The sequence below is a fragment of the Ochlerotatus camptorhynchus genome, unplaced genomic scaffold, assembly GCF_037179485.1.
Source record: "Ochlerotatus camptorhynchus isolate MF236.1 unplaced genomic scaffold, CSIRO-AGI_Acam_v1.1 ptg000316l, whole genome shotgun sequence".
Classification (NCBI taxonomy): domain Eukaryota; kingdom Metazoa; phylum Arthropoda; class Insecta; order Diptera; family Culicidae; genus Ochlerotatus; species Ochlerotatus camptorhynchus.
Window position 1 is genome coordinate 4,062,739 of NW_027040804.1, and position 15,019 is coordinate 4,077,757.

The following is a 15,019-nucleotide window of genomic DNA, read 5'->3' on the forward strand; positions in this document are numbered from 1 at the left end:
CGAATAAACTTTACAGAGCCAAGTTATCATTTTCTTTATACATTATAAATGTCTTAAATCTAAAATTAAAGGATTGGAACCGATTACTCGCGGTCTTCTCGAGGTTAGTGGATGACAATTGTTTGGATCGGGAAAGGGAAAAGGAGATTTGGAATATGATCTATGATTCAAAAATTTCACTATTTCTAAAACAAATACTTAATCCTATCGACGTTATATCAACTCTGTAATTATACAATTATTACAGAAACAAATCTACAAAAAAAAAAAATACACCCACACATACAAAACACAAACTAAACACAAGGTTAATCAAAAAGCTATTTTTTGAATGTGTTAAAAATATTCTTTTATGTAAATCAAAACAAAAGCAATTTACCCAAACGTTTTCAAGGCATGGCAATCAGTTTTAAAGAAACAGCTTTTCAATCAAATCCATTGAATGTTAAAGTTTAACACTTACTTCATTTCTCACTTTATAAAGTTAAAAAACTTACTTTATTTGAGTAAGTCCAAGATCTAAAATTATTCAATATCTTGAAGTTTCGTATTCCATGTACAAGTTCAATTCAAATTTCGAAGTGCCAGAATCAAGGAAAAAATAAATGATTTATTTCAAGTTCGTTTAGAGATCTTAGAGCTTAGAGATCTTTACTGCAGTCCCATTAACTTCACAACAATAGTGGGAACTTTGGAGAAGAAAGAAATGCTGAGAATTTCAATAAAGCTCCATAAACAAACTGCGTGAACATAAGGGAAGTTAATACGCTGAAAATATGGAAACTGACTGGAAATCTTAGGAACCTCAAAACGGTTCATTTAGCATCGAAAATTTTCAGGAACTTTTATGAAGTTCCTAGAATTTTAGAGAACTTCCCAAGTGTCAAGCGAACTTGAGAATTATATAAAATATAAGGGGTATTGTGCTAATTTTTAAGAAGTTCTAAGTACCTCAGAAAAGCTAGATCTAGGGATCTTTGGGGAATTTAAGAATGTAATAGCAGTTTTCGTAGCTTTAGTCCAGACTATTGGAGCAGTTTAAAGATCTATAATCTTTAATTTAGAAAAAAAAAAATCAGAATAGTTCCATGATGTGCTGAAAAAAAAATCGAGAACCCTTAAGATGTTCCGATTCAGGGATGTACAGAAGCCTTCCGAGAAATTATGAAAACTTCAGAAATATTTCAGCAACTTCACAGAAGTCCAGAGAATGTCAGGGAAATTTGAAGGTGTTTACGAGAATTCTATTTATTTTCGAGCAGAACTGAGATCCTCAATAGAATTTAAAGCTTTAGGGAAGCTTCGGGAACATCAAGACAGATCAGAGAATCAAAGGGCAGTTCAAATAATTTCAAGGAATTGTAGAAACCTGTAGAAATTTAGAGAATCCCCGGAAACTTTAGCAAAGCTTCGAGAGAATTAATGGACCGTGATAAAAATTATATGAACATCCGGGAAACGTGAGAGTATTTTAAGGGTGTTATTTCATGGAAATTTCAAGAACTTAAAAAATGCGAAAATTTAGCTTTGTTGATTAGAGAACATCAACAAAGTTCCATTAATTAAAAACATGCGAGAACTTTTAGCAAGTTTCAAAGAAATCCAGAGAACTTCTAATACATTTAGATATTTTTAGATGGTTTCATGATATTCAGCGAAGTTCCGAGTACTTCGAGGACGATTAGATGGCTTCAGAATAATTCCATCAACTTAAGCAAATTTGAAGGATTATCAAACAAATTTAGAGTTCTAGAGTTCAGGTAAGTATAGATAATGCAGGGAAAATTAGTGAGCGTTTATAATTATTACAGTACTTGAGAAAAATTGTCGAAACTTTAAGGTAAATCATTTAATTTCAGTAAAGTGGCGGGTTCTTTAAAAAATACTGATAAATTCAGGGCAGTCTAGAGAACTTTGAGGAAATTCAATAATCGCTTAGGCAGTTTTAATACCACCAGGAAAGTCTAGACTATTAAAAAAGTTTTAAATTAGTGCCAATAATTTACGGGAAGTTTCATGAACTTCAGAAAAATCTTGAGAACTTTAGAGAACATCATAGTACTATATTAGCTATGTAGCTCTAATTCCATGAAAATTGTGGGAGCATAAAAGTTCCAGATGTTTAGAAAAACTTTGAAATCTTCACAGAAGGACAGTGATCTTCTGAAACATTTCGAGAACTTCATAGAAACCTATGGAGCTTAAGAGGAGATCCGCGAACTTCAGGAATTTGTATTAACATTAGCAGAATGCGGGAGCATTTGAAAGAAGTTTAATAAGCTAAGAAAATTGGAAGAATTTCTGGGGGATGTCCATTTCATTAGTTTCAGAAGATTAGTGATAATTTAAGGCAGTTCCCAGATTTTTAGATAACTTCAGATACGTTAAAAATTTCATTAAGGTCTTCCAATGAGTTAAGAAGTTCAGTGAAGCTTAAACATTTTTAGGATGGCTCAATTAAATTCAGCGCAGTACAACAAGCTTCATGAAAACTGCAAAAACCTTAGAGAAGTTTTGAGAATTTTAAAAGCTTAGAGAAGTCACATACATTTTAAAGAAGTTTAGAGAACTTCAGCGAATCGTTAAACCTTTAGATGAGATATATGGTCGTTAAAAAATAGTGGAAATTTTAGGATGTCATTTAAATTTTAGGGAAGTTTAAAATTTTAATGAGAAGTATTGTGAGCATCAGGCTAGTTTCTCAAACAAAAAAGAACTGAAAAGCAGTTTCATTAACTTCAGAAAAAATTTGGGAACTTTCAAGTAGTTCTGAAGACCTCAGATTAGTCCATTCTGATCAGTGTTGGGAAAATATCAAAAAATCAAATCTCATCAACGCCCAAGATCACGTTAGATTTTCGTAGACAAAAATCAACAAGCAAACTACTGCGGTTGTTTTTGCAAGCTGTGATATCGCAGCTCGGAATATCAAGCTAACAAAACTCACCAACTGCAAATTTCACCAAACTGTGGTGAGATTGAGTTTAATGATTTTTGCTTTACTCCCGTATGCAACCATAATTTCCATAACGGCTTGCAGCAGTCCCTTCGCGTCTGCCATTGGTGAAGATTAAAAAGAGATAGCAACTATTCTTTCTATTTCCAAAAAAAAAACGATGTGCAATGGAATCATTTATGTGTCGAGTCAACTCTCAGCTTGATTTTTGCACATTGTGAATAGTCTCGCAATATCAAAGGAGCTTGTAAAATCAATATCAAGCATGATATTTTGTTCCAATATCACGCGTGATATTGCGAGCGCATGACAGCAGAGAAATATTAATTGATTTCTGATTTTGCCAACACTGATTCTGATTTCCATTGAAATATACCTCAACATTTCGATGAAGCTTCGAATTAAATTTTCTTTCCTCGGAATCAGTTCCTCCAGTTCCTTCCAGTTTTCCTCGGAAATATCTTGAAATTCACCACAATAAGAAACCCTTTGGAAAGATTCTCCGAATATTAATTGAATTCATTTCAGATTTCTTTTTGAATCTCACTCCTTCTCTTGGAATTCTACTCACATTGAAAGTCTCCAAAGAATTCATTAGCATTTCTCCTCACAAATTCTTTAGATTTCTTCTCGTAATTTGTATGGCAAACTTTCCTGAATTTATTTTCCGAATTCCTTTGAAGATGTTCTGGAGTTATTCTCAGATTTAATTTGTTTTCTCCCACATACTTTATGAAACTATCCTCAGAAGATCATTGGAATTTTCCTCTGAAGGAGTTGCTCCTCAGAAATTACTAAGAGTTTTCATTAAAATTTGCTTTTAATTCAATTCAGAAAGCAGATTGCATTTGATGTTTTTCTGAAAGATTTTATTCCCAGAATTCGCTTGGTCTTAAGAAATTTTAATAAAATTCAACGAGCTTTTAAAACAGTGCATGGAATTTTACTCCAGATTCTTGGAAATTTCTTGAAGTATTATCGCTTTTGAGTCCAGAACTAGTTCAAATTTTAAATTTCTAGGAAATATGCATGTTCGAAAAAACAACATTTCAAGTCTCGGTTTTTGTTTTTAATTTATGTGTTACTAAAGATTAATCCACTTTATCTATAATGTTCAAAGTGAGAATGAAAATAACGAGAAAAATTAAATGCTTGTATTTTAAAATTAATTGTTTTCTTTAAAATACCCTTAGTATTAAAATTATTAAATTCTCTGAGCCTTCCAGGTATTTTAAGGAAAAATAAAGTTTCCTTAGGATTCCCGGTTTTCCAGGTTTTTGCAGTTATTAGACACCCTGACTAATATCGTGGGTTTTGTTATGAACTTTCTATTGAATCTTTCGCTTTAAAGGTTCATATCGTACATAAGTGTTTATGATATATTCATCGAATAAGTCTAAAACACCAAACATTTATTTGGTGTGCCATCAGAACAACTACTTTTCTTCTCTTAGGTCACTTTTTAGTCACTATTTTTACAACTATAAGTCACTATTTGGTCATTTATTTCTTCAACATGGTCACTAAAATCACTATTTTTGACAGCAGTGATCGCTACCAGCCCTGCAATTATATCCGGGAAAACTGAACGACAAAATCCCTAAATTATTTTCACTATTCTAAATTTTATATAAGTGGCGCCGGTGGTGTAGTGGTAAGCTTGATTACTTCTCACCCCAGCAGGCCAGGGTTCAATCTCAGTCGGCGCCGCCGGGATGTTCTGAGGCATAACATCTCTGATCACGCCTAGTAGGAAAGTAAAGCCGTAGGTCCCCGGTTCATGAGTTGATGGGTCGATAGGTGGTAGTGTCCTGGCGTCGGTAGCATTGGCACTGGCACAAGATTTACGGAAAATAAATCAAGGAAAACTGGTGGGAACTAGTGAGCGACAAAAGAGCTCAAGAACACTCTACAGTGAACTCACAGATGCTCACTCCAGAAAACACTGGAGTGGGAGAACTGGTTGGTGCTCTGGACATAGAGCAAGTGCAATTGTGATTGATTTGACGCTCCGTTTCAATTTTCCTTTCCATTCGATATTTGCGATGACGACTGTTTTTGAGCCGGGAGACTATCATTACTCCTACGGTGTACCTTCTCACGTAATCGTGTACGTATTTTTGTATGAGATTTTCACAATACAGGGCTTAAAACCGCAAACAAAATCAACACACTCGTCATCGCTAATAGGGGAAAGTAGGTAAAGGCGGACACCTTAAGGTTAAGTTACAAAATCTACACAGATATTAATATATACATATATATTTATAGGAGTATCGTCCATCCTCCGATATTTCGCTGTTTTCAACCTACCAATTTTATTTTATATTATCTTGCACATTTTGCACCATTTTAGACTCCTGTGGAATGGTTACACAGTAATAATCCACTATCTTCCGCTTCTTGCTTATGCTTGTATAATAAATAATGCTTGATAAATTGAACGTAGAAAGACATTTAAATAACTTAACAGCATCATAACACAACAAACACCAAGCTACGAAAACTTCCTCGTTTTTCCCTTCATTTGTTTTCCGTCAATCTTGTTTTCTGAACTAAGCACCAATGCTACCGACGCCAGTCATCAACTCATAGACCGGGGACCAACGGCTTTACTTCCCGCGCGTGATCAGAGATTTTATGCCTCAGAAAATCACAGTGGCGCCGACTAGGATTGAACCCTAGCTTTTAGGGTGAGAGGCAATCATGATTACCATTACACCAGCACTCCTTTCACTATTTATTACTTTTTTCTTATTAAAACATTGCTGGACAACATCTTCCCTTTTTCTTTTTTCAGCCATTTTTTTCTTATTTTCAAATTCACAATCGACACGCATGACGCGAAAAACTGATATATAGTAGGTCCATTTTACCGTATGCGTGATAATGTTTGCACCATTAAGCAATGTCAAAATTTAAAAAATTCTCAAAAACTTGGTTTTTTTTATTTATTTTAAGGGGGGATGTTTCTCAGAGTCTTAAACTATGTTAATCATCGATCGAGTTTCCACTTACTGCAATTACGGCCTCCACACGCTTCCGGAATGCACGACAGGTTTTAATAATGTAGTCTGGATCCATTTCTCTCCAGGTACGGGTCAATGTTTCTGAGGCTTGCTGTACTCGGGTGGCGTTTAGAACAGGCCTTGGCCTTCATGACGCGCCATATTTAGTAAGATGTTCCTGCAACCACATCTGAGTGCGGTTCGAGATGTGGCACGGAGCCCTATCTTGTTGAAATACAACATTTGACTTCAGACCGTACTGTTATTTGATCCACGGAAGAACATACTTACTTAAAATCCCGATGTAGACCTCCGTGTTGACCTTGCCGCCTTCTGGAATGAACACCGGGTCAATTTTTTTGCCATCGGAAGCCACCAATCCAAACACCATAACGCTAGCAGGATGCTTGGTCAGATACACGTTCTTGTGCTCGTCGGCCACGTCTTTTAACAGAAGAGAACTAATATACCGGTCGGTTCTGGAATTTGATACGGGATCGACGGTAAACATGCTCTCGTCGGTGAACAGGATTACCGGATTTTTCGCTTAAGGAAGTTCAAGATTTTCTTGCATCGTTCGACTCGTAGCTCCCGGATGCGGTTGGTAACCATGTGAGTTTTTCCCGTGCCCTCGACATTGCCCCGCAATCTTCCGTACGGTCCCGTGTTCCTTTGCCATTTTTCTTATTGAACGCACTGGATTCACCCGAATCTTCCTTTTGATAGCAGCGATAATACTCGGAACCCGAGCTGACCTCAGACGACCTGTGGCCACCTTCGGTCAGGTTACGTGCATGCAAAGAAAACCAAAGCATTGTATGCACAGGTGAAACGGGAACCTTATTTGTACGATGATGCAAACATTATCACGCATACGGTAAGCTTAATATTCTTGTAGCAATAGAATGCTTCAACAGCGCTCAAACATATGCTCTGGAGAGTAGGCTCTGCAGTGTGGTCTCTCGAGAGGTAAACCCTCGAGAGCTTTTAGCTGAGTGAACTCGAGAGCACATTAAATTCATTTCTCTATAGAGGGTGATTTTAGTTTTCACCACAAAAGTTCTTAATAAACACTCTCTCACACTTGGCTTGTCGTGCTCTCACCGTAAACGTGGTGATTTGCTCGTATGCTTTGCAATGTATACATCCTCAGAGGAGGTAAAATATATGTACGCTAGAGCTGCATTTAGGTGAAATGACAGCACTGGTTCTCCGGATAATCCGGGTTGACCGATAATGTGACCAGATTGTAATTTTTTATATATCGTTCAGAATCACGAGATCAATGCTATCCAAACGCCTAAGCTCCTGCATCGATCCTGCTCCAGTTTGCACTTCTCTAGAGCAGCTGTGGGTCAAAATAACGACGCCTCGTAGATCAATAAGTATTCCCAACTAACAATTTTAGCTGCAGACTAGCTTACACAGCCGAAAATTGCCTTATGCAGCTAATTTTTGTCTGTATAAGCTGATCTGCAGCTAAAATTGTTTGTTGGGTTGGCGCTATGTATCTACCTCCAGACCGGAAATCTGATTCGAGCAGCATTGCAAACCACATCAGTTCGATTGGTACCGTGTTCTCTCGACTAGAACAAAACGACCTAGCTCTGGTATTTGGTGACTACAATCAGTCTGGGCTCTCATGGAACGTTCTTGCAAACGATCTTCCTAGCATTGATGTTCTTCACTCGAACATGTCCGCATGCTGCTGTGTTCTCCTTGATGGTTTCAACCTGCATGGCTTAACGCAAATCAACTCGATACTGAATAGCAACTCTCGGCTGCTTGATCTCGTTCTGGCGAACGAAGCTGCAGGACTGGAATGTTCTATCCTAAAAGCCCCAGAGCCTTTGATTGGCATCGACACCAATCATCCTGCGTTGGAAGTTTCCATCAACCTATCTGTTCCTGTTCGCTACGATAACCCCCCTGTTGATGTACATGAGCTCGACTTTCGTAGAGCAGATTTCGTCGCGCTGAGTCACTCGCTTGCCCTGGCAGATTGGCAGTTCCTTGACACGTGTTCATCTATTGATGAAGCCGTCAACTACTTCGCTGAGGTCGTTGGCCGGGCAATAACTGATTCTGTCCCATTGAGGCGACCCTCTCCCAAACCCGCATGGTACAATGCTCGACTACGGAATTTGAAGCGTCTGAGATCGAAGGCCCTTCGTAAATACTGTCGTACTCGTAACCCATTCACCAAACGATTATTTTCAACAGCGAGCAACGAATATCGCACAAGGCGTGTGCAGGCTAATTTACGGCTTAATCCAAAGCAGTTCTGGTCATTTGTGAATACCAAACGAAACGAGGAGGGGCTACCAGTCGAAATTCACCTGGGTGATAGAATCGCCAGCAATTCCCTTGAGAAATGTAATCTTTTGGCAGAACATTTCAAAAGCATTTTCAATGACACTACGGCTTCGTTGTCCCAAGTTGCTGAAGCGGTGAGGGACACTCCCAGTGATGCTTTCAATTTTTCGATTACCTCGGTTACAGTAGACCTCGTCGAATCCGCCATCAAGAAGCTGAAATTTTCTAATGCTGCTGGCCCTGACGGGATCCCCTCAAGCATCCTGAAGCGATGCTGTTCAGAGCTTACAACACCGCTTTCGAAGCTGTTCAATATTTCATTATTTCATTCGGGAGTTCCCTACGCGTTGGGAATCGTTATTCATGTTCCCGATCTACAAGAAAGGAGACAAGAGAAACGTCGAAAATTACCGAGGGATCACATCACTCAGTGCCTGCTCTAAAGTTTTCGAAATCATCATCAACGACGCATTATTCTCTAGCTGCAGAAATTACATTTCTCCTGACCAACACGATTTTTATCCCAAGAGATCAGTTTCAACAAATCTAGCTCCGTTCATTTCTTTATGTCTTCAGAGTATGGAAGCTGGAGCGCAGGTGGACGTTGTATATACAGATCATAAGGCTGCATTCGACTCGGAAACTTGAAAAACTCGGTGTATCCTCGGGTTTAACTCGTTGGTTCAAGTCCTATCTGACCAATCGGGAACTTTATGTTAGAATCGGATCAGAGTAATCGGACTATTTTACAAACAGCTCCGGTGTTCCTCAAGGTAGCAACTTGGAACCATTGCTATTCTCGATTTTTGTGAATGAGGTCGGACTGATCCTCCCAACTGGTTGCCGATCGTTCTACGCGGATGATGTGAAGATCTATGTGATTGTTCGTAGCTTCGCCGATTGCTTGCGTCTTCAGCACCTAATCGATACTTTCGAAGAGTGGTGCTCAAGAAACTATCTCACGTTGAATGTAATGTAATTAATTAATTTATCTTTATTAGGGAGGCTTTCAGCCTGGGGCTGGTTCGCCTCCAGGATTGAATGTACAAAAATGTAATATTATCTCATTTCATCGCAAGCTGAAACCAGTGGCATTCAACTATACGATGAATCACCAACTTCTGCAACGTGTGGCCAATGTTCGTGACCTAGGAATCACGCTGGACTGCGCCTTAACATTCAAGCTTCATTACTCGGGCATCGTTGCGAAAGCTAACAGGCAACTCTGGTTCATTTTCTGTCTAAAAGCTCTATACTGCTCTCTAGTGCGTTCGATCTTGGAATTCAGCTCGGTAGTATGGTGCCCGTATCAAGCAGTTTGCATAGCGAGGATTGAATCTGTTCAAAGGAAATTTGTTCGGTATGCCTTTCGTCACCTTCCTTGGAATGACCCTGTGAACCTTCCGCCATACGAAGATCGTTGTCAACTCCTGGGTCTTGAAACACTAAAACATAGGCGGACGATTAGTCAGGCCGTGTTCGCAGCGAAAGTACTTATTGGTGATATCGACTCTCCAGGAATCTTGGCTGAATTCGAAATCTTCGTTTCCAATGCAAAATTTAAAATTCTCCTGCAAATCCAGTTCATAAACAAATTCGGTAAAATTTGGCATCGTTGTTGGGGACGTATACACATCTGAAGAGCAGTGGAGAAGAAAGGGTTGCGATCCACTCTACTGTATATCATATTGACTATTTCGAATCCAGATTTTAATAGGTGCCCCTCGGTACCTAGCGCTGAATCTTTCAGGTATACTATTTTATAAGGTAATCCTTCAATCACAATCGGTTTTAAACCCCACCAGCCCACCCTCTTTTCAGTTCGCTGAATATAACGCCACAAAAGGCTGTATATCATATTTACTATTTCGAATCGAGATTTGACCCCTTAGTTGTTAACGCAAAATTGGACCGACCTGCGATGAGCGGCAATGTAGATTCCGTACAGTTTAAACAACAACGACATCGTGTCAAAACGGTAGTCAGATTACAATCCTCTATTAGTGTTCGTGCTATCAGAAACACATTTACAGGTCGATTGACCAGAACACAGAAAATTCCTGGTCGTATAGTTACATTCATCACGAAACTGTCATTCCTAATGCTGGGTCAGCAACTTCGTATCAGTTTATATTTAGGTATACCTACACAGAAGCGGGTCGACCAATGTGATGTTTTTTATTGGAGAACATAGGTACTCATGGTCAGAACAAATTGTTGTAAATGTGAAGGGGAGAAAGGGTCATAAACAGTAATTGCTTTTTTTAAAGGGTAACGATTTGAACCACAAACAATTTCTGTTTGAATCTCTTTCATCTAAATTCCGTTTCAGCTTTTGAATTCACTTTTGGTTCTTTACCAAATTGTTATAATAAAAACAGGACCATTCAACTAAATTTGCACATCGACGTTCAATTCGACAGCATTTTACACATCGACTAAACTGCCCATAAAAGCATATCAGTCCCATCTGGAAAAACAACAAGCTGAGAAAAATGCTGTTGAAAATTGGTTTTCTATAGGCTCTTAGGGATGGGACAATCTAGTTTTGTCATTTTTCGCGAAATATGTTGAACAAAATATGTAACTTTTAGTCCACAGCGTAAAATGCAGGTACTTCACAATCGATTCTAATTAATAACTCATATCTGACAAAAATCCATATGGGACTGTTATTCTGTTTACTGTTATGCACTAAACAGGGTGACAAGTGAACCAGGAAAACCGGGAAAAAGTTTGGAATTTATTTTCACCAGGAAAAAACCGGGAAAAAAACCAGGAATTTCATAAGTCTACTAGGAAAATAATCTTGTTTGTATAATTTAAATAGGTTTTAAATTTTATGTATGTCAAAGTTTCTTTTTATAATCGGGTCAAAACTAACCATTTTGTTCAAGCTAAATCTTTCACACAACTTAACATTGATGAACAAAATTTACCCTGAGAATTTAGTAAATATATTTTGTATTTATTTTTAATTTCATTTTTTTTTTCTCGAATCAATTGCATGGATGATTTGTGCTTAATTGATAGCAGACTTAAGCAGTGCCGACGCGTAACTACTTTGAAGTACCTGTTCAACATGTTCAATAAAAAAGTTCTATTTCTAAAAACTTCAGATAAGGCATTCGAACTTCATGCAAGTTCTACAAAATTCGGGAAAGTCTTAAAAGTTTCAAGAAAATCCTGTGAACTACTGTGATGACCTACGACGGTCAGGAAATCTCTCCGAACCTTCAGAGAAGTTCTACAAATTTCAGAGAAATCTTACAAACTTCAGGGAAGTCCTTTAATCTTTGGGGAATAACTACGAATTTTACAGAATTTTCTACAGATTTAATGTAACTTCTACGACATTTAGGCATTGTTTAAAAATTAACGATAATCCTATGACACTTATGGATTTTTTCCGAGCTTCAGAGAAGTCTTCAATACTCTTGGGAAGTACTCTGAACTTAACATAGTTCTCCAAGCTCAAAAAAGTTCCTAGAACTTCCGAGAAGTCGATTGAACTACAGGTAGTCCTAAGAAATTTATGCAAGCTCTCCAAACATCAGTGAATTTCACTAGCGTGCACAGGGTGGGGCAAGGTGGGGCAATTGCCCGACCTTTTATAAATAAGATTTTTATTTCCACATTTACCAAATTATATTATATAAATTACTTGATTTCTTGATACCTTGATTTGAAGGTTAGGTTAGGTTATCTTTATTAGCGAGACTTTCAGCCAGAGGCTGGTTCATTTCTTCTTGATTGGAAAGTAAAATAACTTCATTTCATAATATCAGGGCACTGAAAACCTTTTATTGCGTCAATTCCATTGAGATGGTGCCTGAAAATTGCACCACAAAGGTGCATGAAGGGGCAAACTTCAATTAAATGTTTTGGTCAAAAAATTGCACGACAATGGTGCATATAATAAATTTCTGGAGTATTTTTTTTTCAAGGTGTTTCATGGAGGGTTATAAGAAGAGGGTAAAATTAAGGTTGATAAAATCCACCTTCGTTGTTGGAAAATCGAAGAAAAAGCTTTTTATTGAATATTTCTGGTGTAAAAATATCGTCAAGGTGGTGCATGGAGGGACTAATCAAAATGAATCACTCTGGTGGAAAAATTGAATCATGCTACAAATTTGGAGGTACGCATTTATCTGAAAATTTCTGGTGGAAGGTTCGCAACACTGCTTCATAGCTTCAATGAAAGTTTTTTGAAGAGGCGAAGCCTGAAAATTTCACCATAAAGGTGCATGGTGAAACAAACTTCTCTAACAATTTTTGGTGCACCGTTCTGGTGAATAGAGGAGCTTGCTTTATTGAAAATTTCTGGTGCAAAATTTACATCACTCTGATAAATGAAATGAACCGAAAATTTCTGGTGGAAAACTTGCACTGGTCTGGTAAATGAAGGCACAAGCTTTATTTAAGGGGCTATTCCCAATCTTTTGCCTTTTTTCGGCCTGTTTTTCAATTAATTTTTTTTTCAAGGAAAATGAATAGTAATGCGCCTAACTCTTTGGGATTCTTGTTTATTGAACATTAAAGTTTACAAATAATTTTTTTTCGACATAAAAAAAGACATTATTGACGTCACAAAATGGCGGCAAACAGACCCCTGTTCGCCGCAAACGCCTGGACGGGCGAAGACTTTTCTCTGGAACGGCTTCATCTGAAACAGATTTCGTGATGAAAATAATAATCTGCATAAGATTCTCTGGAGCTTCTCCCGTTGGCAGCAAAAAATCTTGCAAATTAACAAAATTAAGGCCATATGAAAAAACAGGCGATTTTTAGCCCGCTTTTTTGCAGCTTTAAGGTGCTTCAAACAATGTTAAATGTTAATATTTTTGGCTGAAAGTGGGAGAAGCTCCAAAGAATTTAATAAGGAACAAAATGCGCAAAGATTCAAGTCAATATCTCTTATAGTTTCTGAGAAAAATCTTCGCCCGATAAAAAAAATGTGGTTTCGAGAAAAACGCGTTTAAAGTTTTGACTTTAGTTAAAACCATTTTGGGGGTTCTTACCATTAGTCAGCTATGCCTGGACACCGAATTCGCTGATCGGAACGGCTTGGGGGGATGAAAGTATATAGTCTAAAGTACAAAAAAACGTAAAAAAAATGTGATTTTTTGAAAAAAAGATCGGGAATACCCCCTTAAGCTTTTCGGAAAAATTTTGGTCTTAAATTTGCATCCTCCTGCTGAATAGAGAAACAAACTTTAATGATAATTTCTGGTGCAAATTTGCACCATTCTGATGATTGGATGGGAAGCTGCTTTACTGAAATTTTTGATGAAAAATCTGAAAATAAGGGCAAGCTTGATTTGATGGAAAACCTGCAACCTTCTGATGATAGGAGAAGCAAGCTATATTGAAAATGTCGGGTGGAAAATGGAAAAAGGAAATCTGCACCAATCAGAAGATTGGAGAAGCAATTTTTATTGAACATTAACGGTGGAAAATTGGCATCGTTCTGGTCAATTGAAATTTTCTGATGTAAAATTTTCTGGGGGCATGTTTATATTGAAAATTTCTGGTGTAAGATTTGCAACAATCTGCTGCATGGAGGGGCAAGCTGAATTGAAAATTCCTGAAGTAATAATTGCACAGTTCTGGTAAATGGAGGGGCAAGCTTTATTGAACATTTCTGGTAGAAAAACTACAACGTTTTGGTGAATAGACGGACAACTTAAACTTGACTTCCGAGAAGAACCTCAAGGGTATTGAATTCTGAGGACAGTTCCAAAAGAAAAGATTTCTGGGGATGATTCCATAAAAAATCTGCGAATAATTTCTAGTGAATCCTGCAGATAGCTCTAAGATAATTTCGAAAAGAATACCGAGAGAATCAAATTTTGAATGAAATTCTAAAGGGATCTTGAGGAAAATTTCAAGGGAATCCCGAGAATAATTTCAAGCTCATTCTTGAAAAGAATTTTTGGTGAATACGGAGGAAATTCTTCTGAAACTTTAGGGGAACTTCAATTCCAATGTGTTCTGAGAAAAAAAAAGTTCTAATGTATTCCTGTAATGTAGAAGAACCTTAAGGATATTGAATTCTTAGGACAGTTCCAAAATATTTCTGGGGAGAGTTCGAAGAAAATTCTGTGGATAATTTCTAATGCATCCTGCAGATAGTTCCAAGATAATTTCGAAAAAAATACCGAGAAAATCAAATTTTGAGTGAAATTCCAAAGGGATTTTAAGCAAAATTTCAAGTGAATTTAGAGGATAATTTCTAGCTCATTCCAGGAAAAATTCTGAAACTCTAAAGGAATGTCAGTTTCAATAAGAATTTCAAAAGAGCTCTTAGGAAAGTTCTAACAAAATCCGAGAAGAACCTCAAGGATATTGAATTCTGAAAGGATTTCTGTGGAGTGTTCCAAGAAAATTCTGCGAATGATTTCTAGTGAATCCTGCAGATTGTTCCAAGATTATTCCGAATAGAATACCGAGAAAATTAAATTTTGAGTGAAATTCCAAAGGGATTATGAGAAAAACTTCAAGGGAGTACCGATAATTTCTAGCTCATTCCGGGAATAACTTCTGGATAATACTCAGGAAATTCTTCTGAAACTCTAAGGGAATTTAAGTTCCAAGGTGTTATGAGTAAAAGTTAAGAAAAGTTCAAAAAATAATTCCAGATGACTTCTGAGAAGAATTTCAAAAGAGAAAGGTAACTGAATGTAATGTTGCGGAACATTGCGAAAACCTTGCGAGCAGTTTGCGATTGTCATCAGGT

At 37.4% G+C, this 15,019-nt stretch overlaps 1 protein-coding gene across 1 annotated transcript in view; it reads left to right on the forward strand.

Moving 5' to 3' along the window:
- Positions 1-15,019, forward strand: part of Hydr2 (abhydrolase domain-containing protein 2) — a 78,729-nt gene that overhangs the window by 57,505 nt on the left and 6,205 nt on the right. The window lies entirely within an intron of this gene.